General features: G+C 45.7%; 1 long non-coding RNA gene across 1 annotated transcript; it reads right to left on the reverse strand.

Annotated features, from left to right (window-relative positions):
• Positions 1-2,437: 2,437 nt before the first annotated feature.
• On the reverse strand, positions 2,438-7,226 carry LOC103636783 (uncharacterized). Its single transcript, XR_002264529.1, has 8 exons — positions 7,145-7,226; positions 5,808-5,874; positions 5,558-5,631; positions 4,542-4,600; positions 3,177-3,249; positions 2,973-3,099; positions 2,605-2,875; positions 2,438-2,503 (listed from the first exon to the last, which is right to left on the reverse strand). It is a non-coding gene; the product is annotated as an uncharacterized lncRNA (long non-coding RNA).
• Between the last annotated feature and the right edge of the window lie 4,494 nt (positions 7,227-11,720).

The following is an 11,720-nucleotide window of genomic DNA, read 5'->3' on the forward strand; positions in this document are numbered from 1 at the left end:
GTAAAGCAGGATTTACTCTACAGAGTATCCACTTTTCATGTGATCAAATTAAGCATCAAGAAAACTACCTTTGATAGAGTAGATTTCTTGATTCGAATAATGAAGCATTCAAGTATACTGGTCTAGAAATAGTTTCCCATGAGATCCAGTATGGTGGCTGTGTTGAGGAAACTGGACCTGCGGGGGTAAGACCGCCCCCGCGGCATTGCATTTAAGAAGAAGGCCTATGATGGATTGTTCCAATACATATGTTGGTAGCTACATAGTGACCCAAACTTTAGGGACTTCTTTGCTCCTTCCGATTGATAATGCCAGTTAAAGCTATCTAAATATTTAGCCTTCTTCGAACTTGGTTATAGCATATCAAGAGCTATTAAATCTGCTAGAAGACCTTAGAGGGTTTTAACATTGGGATGGATATTTGGGCCCTTACCTTGCTTTAAGTGGAGATTCAGTTTTCTATTTTCACTTAATATGACAACTGAAGAGCGAAAGACTTTGCAGGGCACAGAGTCTTCAGCTCCTTCTGTTCCTCCTGATGGAGGAGTCAGCAAGGAACCTCAAAAAGGGGGAGATTGCCCAATGGGTGAATTTCTATCCGCTTATTGGAACCACTCATCAGGTTTTACATTATGCGTATTCCTTCTTAATTCTTATACATGTTTGTTTATCTCTGGCTTCAGGAGGACAACTGGTCCAACACGCCGCTCATCCAAGGGCAACTGGACTGTAGAAGAGGTAAAGTTGGCACTCTGGTTTCCTAAATTCGTTAATAGCACGCATTTTCAGTACAACATTTGAATAATGAAGTAAATAACCTATCTTAGGTAGCTTTGTTGAATGCTATGCTAAACATCCTTCTCAATAAGATAGTCTTTTTTCTCTACATAGCAAAAGATAAATATCATACAGATATATAACTTTTCAGTTTTCACCATACTCTCTTCTACTGTAGTTGATATTATAGTTAAGAGTAGGCAGGGATTGCTGTTCTGATTCTCTTGCTGCATTTATTTTCATTTGCATCAAACATTACATACAGTAACATTGTTCAGTGACATGCCTACATCAGCACCAAAGATTTATTTGATATTTGGATGGCAATGTTCTTTCTATATGCTGGAGAACCAGAGGAGTGGGGAAACAGACCAGAAAGTCAAGGCTGAGGGAATGTCGAGGGAACAAAATGAGCATGTGTTATTTCCTAGATATTCCCTTGTGTGCACTTTTAGGTTCTCTATGCTTACAAAAAGGAAAGGAAAGTAGGATTTCAGACATGCTCTTATAGAGTGACTCGTGCTCAAATCTAGAAATTGATATCACCTCAGGTTTGGGTTTTGAGAGCTCACTTATCTGAATCTGTAGTATAGCAGTTTGATTAAAGTCTTAGTATAAAATGTCTTTCAAATTTCACGCACTAAATAAAGCAGCATCGGGAGGGCCATTTCTTGAATTGTTTGTCTCCACTTTATTCAGGTGAACCAAAATGTTTTCCCAGGTCTTCGAACTGAAATACAGTAGTACTTTAGAACCACAACACTACAACAAAGTTGCCACTGCATGTAAATTAGACAAACAGAGTGTGCACACAACCACGGAAAGACACATATACAAGCAGACAGAACAAGAAACCAGACAAATAAGAACACTGACAAACAAACTAATGATGATGAACTTATTTATTAGATAATAGAGAGGTCACATAGTTCTATACAAAGCGGTTAACATTAAGATCGAATACACGACCAATAAAAACAGAACACAAATCATTATTAATAAGTTTCATCTGATACATGACTAACAAAGTATTCTACTATAACAAGCTAGAACACATGTCTCAATCCGATGTTACAGTCGCCAAATGTGCTCGTCTGTTCTCTAGAAATTTGTTGATGAAACGACTCCTTGGATTGTCAATCAACGAACGACGAATTGCTGCAATTTAGAACATGATTTGTAAGGACATGATTATTTTAAATTATTGTCATTCTAATTGTATCTATATCTATAATCTATAAATCTATAAATATATTATAAGAACCACTCACTCTTCAAGCGGTATTTAGTGTGATGATCCGGGTTGAAATGAATAGTGCTGTGGTCCGAGGTTTCCAAGCACCCTATTGTTATAAAATAATAGTATATAATTATTAATAAGAGTAAGAATTAAGTATATATTGAAAGATGTTAGGCACAGAAGAAATTACTGTGCTTATGGTTACAACGCAGCAAAGTTCCAATAATTATGTTCTTGTCAACTCTAGCTAACGACCATCGTAGAGCATTTCTTTGCAAGAGGTCAGTCCATACCCCCACGATGATTAGATCCCACCTATTAAAAACCTTAATCGTCTGAATAAGACCTAACAAATGCATAATGCTGTTAAAAAATAATGTATATATGAAAATTAGTGCCACCTAGAATCCATTAGTACAACTTCTCTATACGGTCTTCCACCGATATGCTTTAATGGTTCCAAATGAAGAACTATGCCAATAACATCTGAACAATTCACATATGATTAGTTACCTTTGAATCATTTAGACTTCAGGCGTTAGTGATATATATATATATATAAACTATATGGAAAGAAGGGTTATTACCTACGAATGTCTTATGCGGTTGTTGGTAAACCTCATGAAATGGCATAAGATACTTTGGAAATGGAGGAAATTGGATTGGCTTCGTGAATGGATCCACAATAGTATGTGTTATCAATCCCAACTCTAGCCCATGACCAATATTGCGAAATTGAAGTTCCTCCCGGTTTAGACAAAATGCCACTCTATACAATGTATATGTGCATCCTTGTGTGAGTAAGGCATCGAACCGTTGGACATTATTGCCGTTAGAAATTGCTTCGATTTTGGATCCCTAGATATTTGGGAATACATGTTGTATGAGTCAAAGAATTTAATTATAATAACATGAATATATTGGCTCTATTTCAATGCTTGTTGAAGTGACTCACAGTGATGTCCTGTAGGATGTAGTGTTGACTATTACGACGCCTAGGGAACTTAACAACTACTCTCGCAAAGACACTTTTGACTTGTGGTAAGTTATTGACATCTTGAATATCGTCAAATAGCACGAAACTACATAAAACACGAACTTTAGTTTAAGTTCTTCATACAAATAGATGTAAAAAGTAAATAACCTTATATAAACTTACGGAGGAAAGGGAGACAGGCCTGCCACCGTCCTATTTTGAGTACGTCTACCTAATGCCATTGTTCTTATAGGATCTATCATGACATTATTGCAAAGATACAAAAAACATTAAAACGACTATATGACATATAATCTCTTGTCTATTAAAATGCTAAAATAATATGTACAATATATCGCTGTATTAATAGGACTGAATTTAGAGATATCAGAATTTAGCAACAAACAAAGTCACTCTGTCAATTGGGGACAGGTACAAGTGTATTGTACAAAAAGTCCTCCCATGCAACATACAACACCAGAAATTATATAATGCACCCATAATGAATTATGTCAGTTTCTGCAACACACTGCAGGCTGCAGTTTTCAATCTCTTAGTATTTCGTTTGGATTAGGTTCAGCATTTCAGTATTCATACATTCATTCATGTTTCAGTATTACAGCTTCCAGTGATTATACTGATACAGGTGCTGATCTTATTGTCTCATAATTACAGGTCAATTGTTCAAGTTGCAATTGTTCAACAATTCACAGACATTTTCATCAATATTCATCAGAACTTTACAAGGACAGGTTATTTGAATTCACATCATATTGTTTATTTGGCCTATTTTTTCTGCCTGCAAAATGCCTAGATCAAATCCTCAGCTGACTAATAAATAAACAAGCCCTCTCATACTCCAGAACTTGTTGTCAAATAGAAGATGGACAGTGACGGAACAATAAGTTGAACATCTTTGTGTTGTAATGCTCCTGTGCATCATTGTTGGGCCTATCGCCGGATACTTAATATTTAAGATGTCATGTAACACGCAATGATTTGCACATTACAATGTTTGATAGTGACGTTTTAAGAGGAAGTTGTTGATGTATCGTTCAAAAAGAAGAGGGGAGAGAGAATTGTGGGCGGGTGCAAGTGCAACATACAAAAAGCATGCTACCAGCTAAGCCTCCCAACTATAATGTTTTTATCTAAGAATTAGCATCAACCTCTATATACCGGAAGCATGCTATAATTGGTTTATCTAAGAATTAGCATCAACCTCTATATACCGGAAGCATGCTATAAACTTTATATAGCCCAAAGAATACCCCAAATACACACAAGTCTAGTATTTTATTTAATGACCCTAATTATCAACCATTTACTGATTAGTGATAAAAATAATGAACAACCACTAAGATTATGTCAAATCTCTACTACTTATTACAATTTAGAGGACTCAATAGTTAGCAGCTAACAAATACAAAGTGTTATATATTGCAGAATATTAGTGCTAGAACAATATATGTTGCCTAAGTGTCATAACCATAAGATGGTGAGCATTATAGTTTCAGGTAAAGAAGGTGTTGAATTTTCAGTGGTTACCTAAAAATCCAGCAATGTCCAGCAAGCACCACTCAGCAACACAAATCAAGTTCAAACTTCTGTTCAAAGTAATAGAGCAAACATTAATAGTTAGCAACCATGCAACAGGTAGCAACGATTAGAAGGTAGGAAATACAAAAATATCAGCTATGATGTACTCAAGATACTTGCTAGCAGGAAAAACATAATGGACAGGACCCTCTGGTCATACTAACTACGAAGGATAACCTTGAGATACAGAAGCACTACGATAAAAAGCATTACATAAGATAAAACAAAGGTTCTTCTTATGTGTTCTTGCACTCTTGAAAATCAAAGCAGCTTATGCTAATCCAATTGATGGGATTGATGGGAGCATACATATGTATGAGTTTGGACTGCTGAAAATCAAAGCAGCTTATGCTAATCCAACTAATGGGATTGATGGGAGCACAATGCAATAAACAGCAAGGAGAACAACAGCCTAGCTATTAGTGGGATTGATGGGAAGCAAAATTCAGCATATCGTTAGGTCAGTGCAATGAACAAAAAGCAGAACAACAAAAACTGTGTCGTCTGTCCCTTGAGCTTTTAAACAGTCTGAACTAATGCGAACAGGAACCCAAACAATATATTTTGATTGATGTGATCAGCAAGTCAAATGCTATTTGGTACTCCGAATTGGTGTCAACAGCAAGCCAAACACTATATGGTACTCTGAATTGGTGTCAACAGCAAGCCAAACTACTCATCATCTTCGAGATCGTATAGGATATGTTTAAACTGAACAACAGGACAAAGATATTAACTATGAGTCTATGACTGTAATCCTAAATCACATGACAGAAACATATTGCTACAAAACATATTGCTGCATAACATTCGACACATAGCTATCATGGGCTCTCCGGTACTACAACGCTATCTAATTAGTTATATGTGATTTCACTAAAGAATGAAGATGGCAGCAGCTACATAAACAAATGTGGTAGCTCATGAATGTGTTAAAAAAGAACTTGAGAAGCACATTAACATACATCTGCTGACACCTGCCTCGTATCTAACACATCAGCCTTGTTCCCAGCAAGAGCCACTATTGTATTCGAGTTTCCTGCATTAAAAAGAAAAGGAAAATTAAAACAAACAATTGTAGATCAGCAGCACACTCAATGATATAATACATCCACAGATAACCCCTTCCAATGACAAAATTCACATCGTTCTCAAGTGGGTTTCCTGCTATCTAATTAGTTGTCAACAAAAACATAGAACTACAAAGAGTATTACCTCTATGTGATTTCAGTCGTCCTCGTTCTCCGGCACGCGCGCAGTCTTGTTGATACCCACTTGAGAACTACAAAAAAGGAAGGGTTGCAGAACGGTGATATCAAGATTATCACTGAGAACATAGATTAAATGCAATGAAAAGGAAGAAATGGACAATGCAATTATAAACTTCAACATTTGGAACTAAGTTAATCTAACAAATGGGAAATCTTTTCTCTGGGCACACCGTTTGCCCCCTAACAGACGCTGCTTTGCCGACCAATGGTGTACTGTCATTAGCCCTCGAATATGAATTCCCTAGCTCATGTAATTCCTTGAAACAGAACCACTCTTACCCCCCCCGGCCCAATGCAATGCAAGACAGTAAAAAAACATTAATTCAGTTCATGCAAAGAAAAACAAATACATTGCACCCCACTTCTGCTCAGCATATAAGCTCAGCAAATAACCTCAGCTATCTTACTGTTGGCAAAACTCATTGTGAATTGATATACCACTTCACTTGGGCCCCAAGGGGTTTTCCTCACGTATACTAAAAATAGCAGTCTCTACTCATGTCCACAATGTTGTTTAATCTTAACGCAAAAGCATACTGGCAGATTATACTTGGAATCAAGCAAATGTGGCATCAGATGGCTCATTCATTACGCTAGAACTGACAATATCTGGTCGACTGAACCAGATGCCAAAACTTTGATGGAAAGGCTTGATCACAATGTATGACCATTGCCATTGCTCAATCAACACGAAAATTAGAATAAATATATATGATAAAAATACGAACATATGTGCACTTGTTCAACGAAATGTTTTTATACAAATAAACTGCAAACCACTACAATCCTCGTAGCGATAAAACTTGCATTTCCAAAAAATACTGACCGAGAATCCATCTCTTTATTTTTCATAAGTGGTTGCATTGGCCACTAAACCTATAGAAAAATAACAATGATTGGTTGTGTTTGTGTTAAGTCTTAGAGAACTAACAAGTGAGTGAGTATATAGTTATATTACACAATGCAATAAAACCAAGGCTGAGAGCTTGCCAATTATTTGGATAGGAGGATTGGGACCCAAATTTTTAGGATTTCCTATTATCCTAAAAAATCATCAACCAAGTGCCCCTTATACTACAGCTAGAACAAACTACATAGTTCAGTTAAAACAAAAAAGGTAAGTTATTCAACAGAATAAAAATCCTAATAAGCAAAGAGGGGATAACAAACACAAACTAAGATTCTGACTACAAATCAAGACATAGCGAATTGGATTGCTGAGCTGTAAGCAATGAGAATTTAGCAGTTAGGTCAGGCGGCAGTGGGGTGGACATTGGGTACCTCGTCAATGGCAGAGGAGAGCTCGGAGAGGCGGTCAAAGCAGAGCAGCGCGCTGTACACGTTGGGCAGCACCGGCGTGGCGGCAGCGCTGTTCCGGACGCCGATGGAGGGAGGGAGTAGGCGAGGTCCTCCGGCTCCCGATGCAGGACAGGAAGCGCGCTGTTGCCGTGGCGGACTACGTGCGGATTTGGGGTGAAAGAGACAGGAACGGACTCGGACGCGGCACCATATAGCGACATCATCCAGCGCCAAGGAAGTGGAGGTCGTGGGGAGGGAGGATGCGAGAGTGGGGCTGAGTGGCTGACCGAGCGGTTGCGCTGAGGAAGAAGACCGCTCTCCCGCGGTCCCGCCTGAGGGTCGCGTCGCAGGGCGACGGGCGACGGCGACCAGGACGCGCCCGGGGCCGAGGTGCCCGCCCCACTCGCAGCACCCCTCGCAGCAAATGGGCCGTCCGCGCGACACTCAGCAAATGGGCCGCGCGGTTCCATTGATGGGCCGAGGAACCGCTCTCCTGCTGTCTTGCAACAATTTAGCACCATACTGGCTACTAAAGGAGACATGGCGCGGCTTATAAGCGTGGGCGCGGACTTGATAGTAAGAATTCTGTTGGTGGCTGAATTGGTTAAGTTCAGCTCTTGCGCAGGTATGATAAAATTTTTGCTGGAAACCTGTGTGTACGGCTGTGGGGTACGTAGATGGCAGAACCGGTCAGAGGCAGAACGGTCAAAAGGCAGACTACTATTGCTTACTTAATAAGTAGTAGAGATTCTTTCTAACCCACTTTTTTCCGTCAACATTCATTCAAATAATAATAAATATCTCTACTACTTATTAAGGCTGCAATAGTAGTCTGTCTCTGACATGTTCTGTCGTTCTGCCATCTACGTGCGCCCCACAGGGCCGTACACGCCTCCTGCATGTGGGCCCCACTCACACGCCTCCTGCATGTGGGCCCCACTCCTGCGTGCACGCATTCCCACCCAACTCGCCTTCTCATTGTCCAGAAAAAAATATCACGTCCTCGCGAGTTGGACAGTTCAACCACCAAACACAATATAGTTCAACAACAGAGTTCTTACTGTTAGGTCCGAGCCAACGCTTATAAGCCGCTCTATATCTCCTTTACTAGCCAGTATGGTATTAAGTTTTTTGCAAGACAATACAACAACACAACAGTGCAGGTGTTCTGGGCTGAATTTTTGGTGCGGCCCATACGTTTGGGGCGACCCATACTCCAGCGACTGCAGCAGTCTTCTTTGGCAACCTCCGTCTGCACGACGTCGCGCCCAACCGCTCGGTCAGCTCCACTACCGTAGCCTCCCTCTCCACGATCTCCACTTCTTTGACCAGTTCCCCTCCCGCTCCATTCCTGCACTTTGCCGACGTCCGCAAGCTCCCCTTCGTCCTTCCTGCATCGGGAGCCGGAGGACCTCGCCTACTCCCTCCCTCCATCGGTGCGGCGGCTGTCTCGGTCGAGCCTGAGTCGAGCGGAGGTCGTGCCCCCGTCGCGCCACCACTTCGTCCTGCCTTCGGGACACCCCCTCGTCGCCTCCCTGACCCCCACAGTCGCGACACACGCCGCTATCGTCGCACGAGGCCACATCGCCGCTACGCCACCACTCCCTTCCCTAGTCGCCTCCTCGACACTCGCAGCCACAGCGCGTGTCGTCGTCGTCGCACGAGGCTGGGGCCCCACCGTGCGACCACTCCCTCCCCCTCGTCGCCTCTCCAACCCAGTCGCATCCCTGTAGACGGTGGCTACCCACAGACGGAGAGAATCCTGCTCCCTTGCCTAGGTTTCTCGGAACCCTAGCCCCGACGCTGCAGAACCTCCTCGCTGACACGTTGCCCCACCCTCGAGCCCACTTCCCGACGCCACCCTTGCACAAGATCCCGATGCGGCAATGGCGGCTGATAGTCGCCTAGAGGGGGGTGAATAGGGCGAAACTGAAATTTACAAAATTAATCACAACTACAAGTCGGGTCAGCGTTAGAAATAATAACGAGTCCGAGAGAGAGGGCGCAAAACAAATCGCAAGCAAATGAAGAGTGTGACACGCGGATTTGTTTTACCGAGGTTCGGTTCTCGCAAACCTACTCCCCGTTGAGGAGGCCACAAAGGCCGGGTCTCTTTCAACCCTTCCCTCTCTCAAACGGTCCCTCGGACCGAGTGAGCTTCTCTTCTCAAATCAAAACCGGGAACAAAACTTCCCCGCAAGGGCCACCACACAATTGGTGCCTCTTGCCTTGATTACAATGGAGTTTTGATCACAAGAACAAGTGAGAAAGAAAAGAAGCAATCCAAGCGCAAGAGCTCAAAAGAACACGGCAAATCTCTCTCGCTAATCACTAAAGCCTTAAGTGGAGTTGGAGAGGATTTGATCTCTTTGGTGTGTCTAGAATTGAATGCCTAGCTCTTGTAAGTGGTAGAGAAGCGGAAAACTTGGATGCAATGAATGGTGGGTGGTTGGGGGTATTTATAGCCCCAACCACCAAACTAGCCGTTTGGTGGAGGCTGTCTGTCGTATGGTGCACCGGACAGTCCGGTGCACACCGGACATGTCCGGTGCGCCAGTCACGTCACCAAAGCCGTTGGGTTCTGACCGTTGGAGCTCTGTCTTCTGGGCCCGCCTGGATGTCCGATGGCGCACCGGACATGTACTGTAGAGTGTCCGGTGCGCCACTACGCGCGTGCCTGACTTCTGCGCGCTCTGGCGCTCATTAAATGTCGTTGCAGGTGACCGTTGGCGCGAAGTAGCCATTGCCCCGCAGTTACACCGGACAGTCAGGTGTACACCGGACATGTCCGGTGAATTATAGCGGAGCAGCCGTTGCAGTTTCCCGAAGCTGGCGAGTTCCTGAGGCCGCTCTTCCCTGGAGCACTGGACACTGTCCGGTGTTGTCGGCGTTTCGAGACAGGGGGGTCCCTAAGCCGACGAGTGAGTGTGCTGCGTGCCCCAGCCCAGATGGGTCGAGCGCGTGGGCGAGCGCGAAGGGGGGAGAGGCGAGGTGGCCGGAGCCGAGCGTGAGAGAGGTGGAAGTCCCGCGGCCTTCGTGTTCGTCCCGCGCCCAGGTCGGGTGCGCTTGCAGTAGGGGGGTTACAAGCGTCCACGCGGGTGAGGGGAGCGAGCGGCCCCAAGAGAGCGCCTGTCCCGTCCTCGGTCCCGCGCGGCCAACCTCCTCTAAGAAGGCCCTGGTCCTCCCTTTTATAGTCGTAAGGAGAGGATCCAGGTGTACAATGGGGGGTGTAGCAGAGTGCTACGTGTCTAGCGGAGCGTGAGCTAGCGCCCTAGGTACATGCCAATGTGGCAGCCGGAGAGGTCTTGGCACCTTGCTGGCGTGATGTCGTGGCTGTCGGAGGTGCGACGGAGCCTGGTGGAGGGACAGCTGTTGGAGCGGTCGAGTCCTTGCTGACGTCGCCCTGCTTCCGTAAGAGAGCTGGGGGCCGCCGTCGTCACAGAGCTTGTGGAGCGCCATCATTGCCCATCCGGCGGAGCTGGCCGGATGGGACGCCGGTCTCGTTCTCTGTGACCCGAGTCGATTCGGGGTAGGACGATGATGGTGCTCCCTGTTGACGTGGCGGGTCTGTGCCCTAGGCAGGGTGACGTGGGGGTTCCTCCGAAGCCGAGGTTGAGTCTATCTTCTGTTGCCGAGGCCGAGTCCGAGCCATGGGGTCGGGCGAGGCGGAGGTCGTTCGGCCGAGGCCAGGGCGGAGTCCGAGCCCTGGGGTCGGGCGAGGCGGAGTTTCGTCGTCTTCCGGGTCTTAGCCCGAGTCCGAGCCCTGGGGTCGGGCGGAGCGGAGTTCGCCGTCTTCCGGGTCTTAGCCCGAGTCCGAGCCCTGGGGTCGGGCGGAGCGGAGTTCGCCGTCTTCCGGGTCTTAGCCCGAGTCTGAGCCCTGGGGTCGGGCGGAGCGGAGTTCGCCGTCTTCCAGGTCTTAGCCCGAGTCCGAGCCCTAGGGTCGGGCGGAGCGGAGTTCGCCGTCTTCCGGGTCTTAGCCCGAGTCCGAGCCCTAGGGTCGGGCGGGGCGGAGTTCGCCGTCTTCCGGGTCTTAGCCCGAGTCCGAGCCCTGGGGTCGGGCGGAGCGGAGTTCGCCGTGGCGCCTTTGGCAAGGCCTGACTGCCTGTCAGATTCACTCTGTCGAGTGGCACCGCAGTCGGAGTGGCGCAGGCGGCGCTGTCCTTCTGTCAGACTGGTCAGTGGAGCGGTGGAGTGACGGTGGTCACTTCGGCTCTGCCGGGGGGGCGCGTGTCAGGATAAAGGTGTCAGGCCACCTTTGCGTTAAATGCTCCTGCAATTTGGTCAGTCGGTGCGGCGATTTAGTCAGGGTTGCTTCTGAGCGAAGCTAAGGCCTCGGGCGAGCCGGTGATGCGTCCGCCGTAAAAAGGGGGGCCTCGGGCGAGACGGAAGTCTCTCGAGGTCGGCTGCCCTTGGCCGAGGCTAGGCTCGGGTGAAGCGTGATCGAGTCACTCGTGTGGACTGATCCCTGACTTAATCGTACCCATCAGGCCTTTGCAGCTTTATGCTGATGGGGGTTACCAGCTGAGAATTAGGCGTCTTGAGGGTACCCCTAATTATG

The sequence above is a fragment of the Zea mays genome, chromosome 8, assembly GCF_902167145.1.
Source record: "Zea mays cultivar B73 chromosome 8, Zm-B73-REFERENCE-NAM-5.0, whole genome shotgun sequence".
Classification (NCBI taxonomy): Eukaryota; Viridiplantae; Streptophyta; class Magnoliopsida; order Poales; family Poaceae; genus Zea; species Zea mays.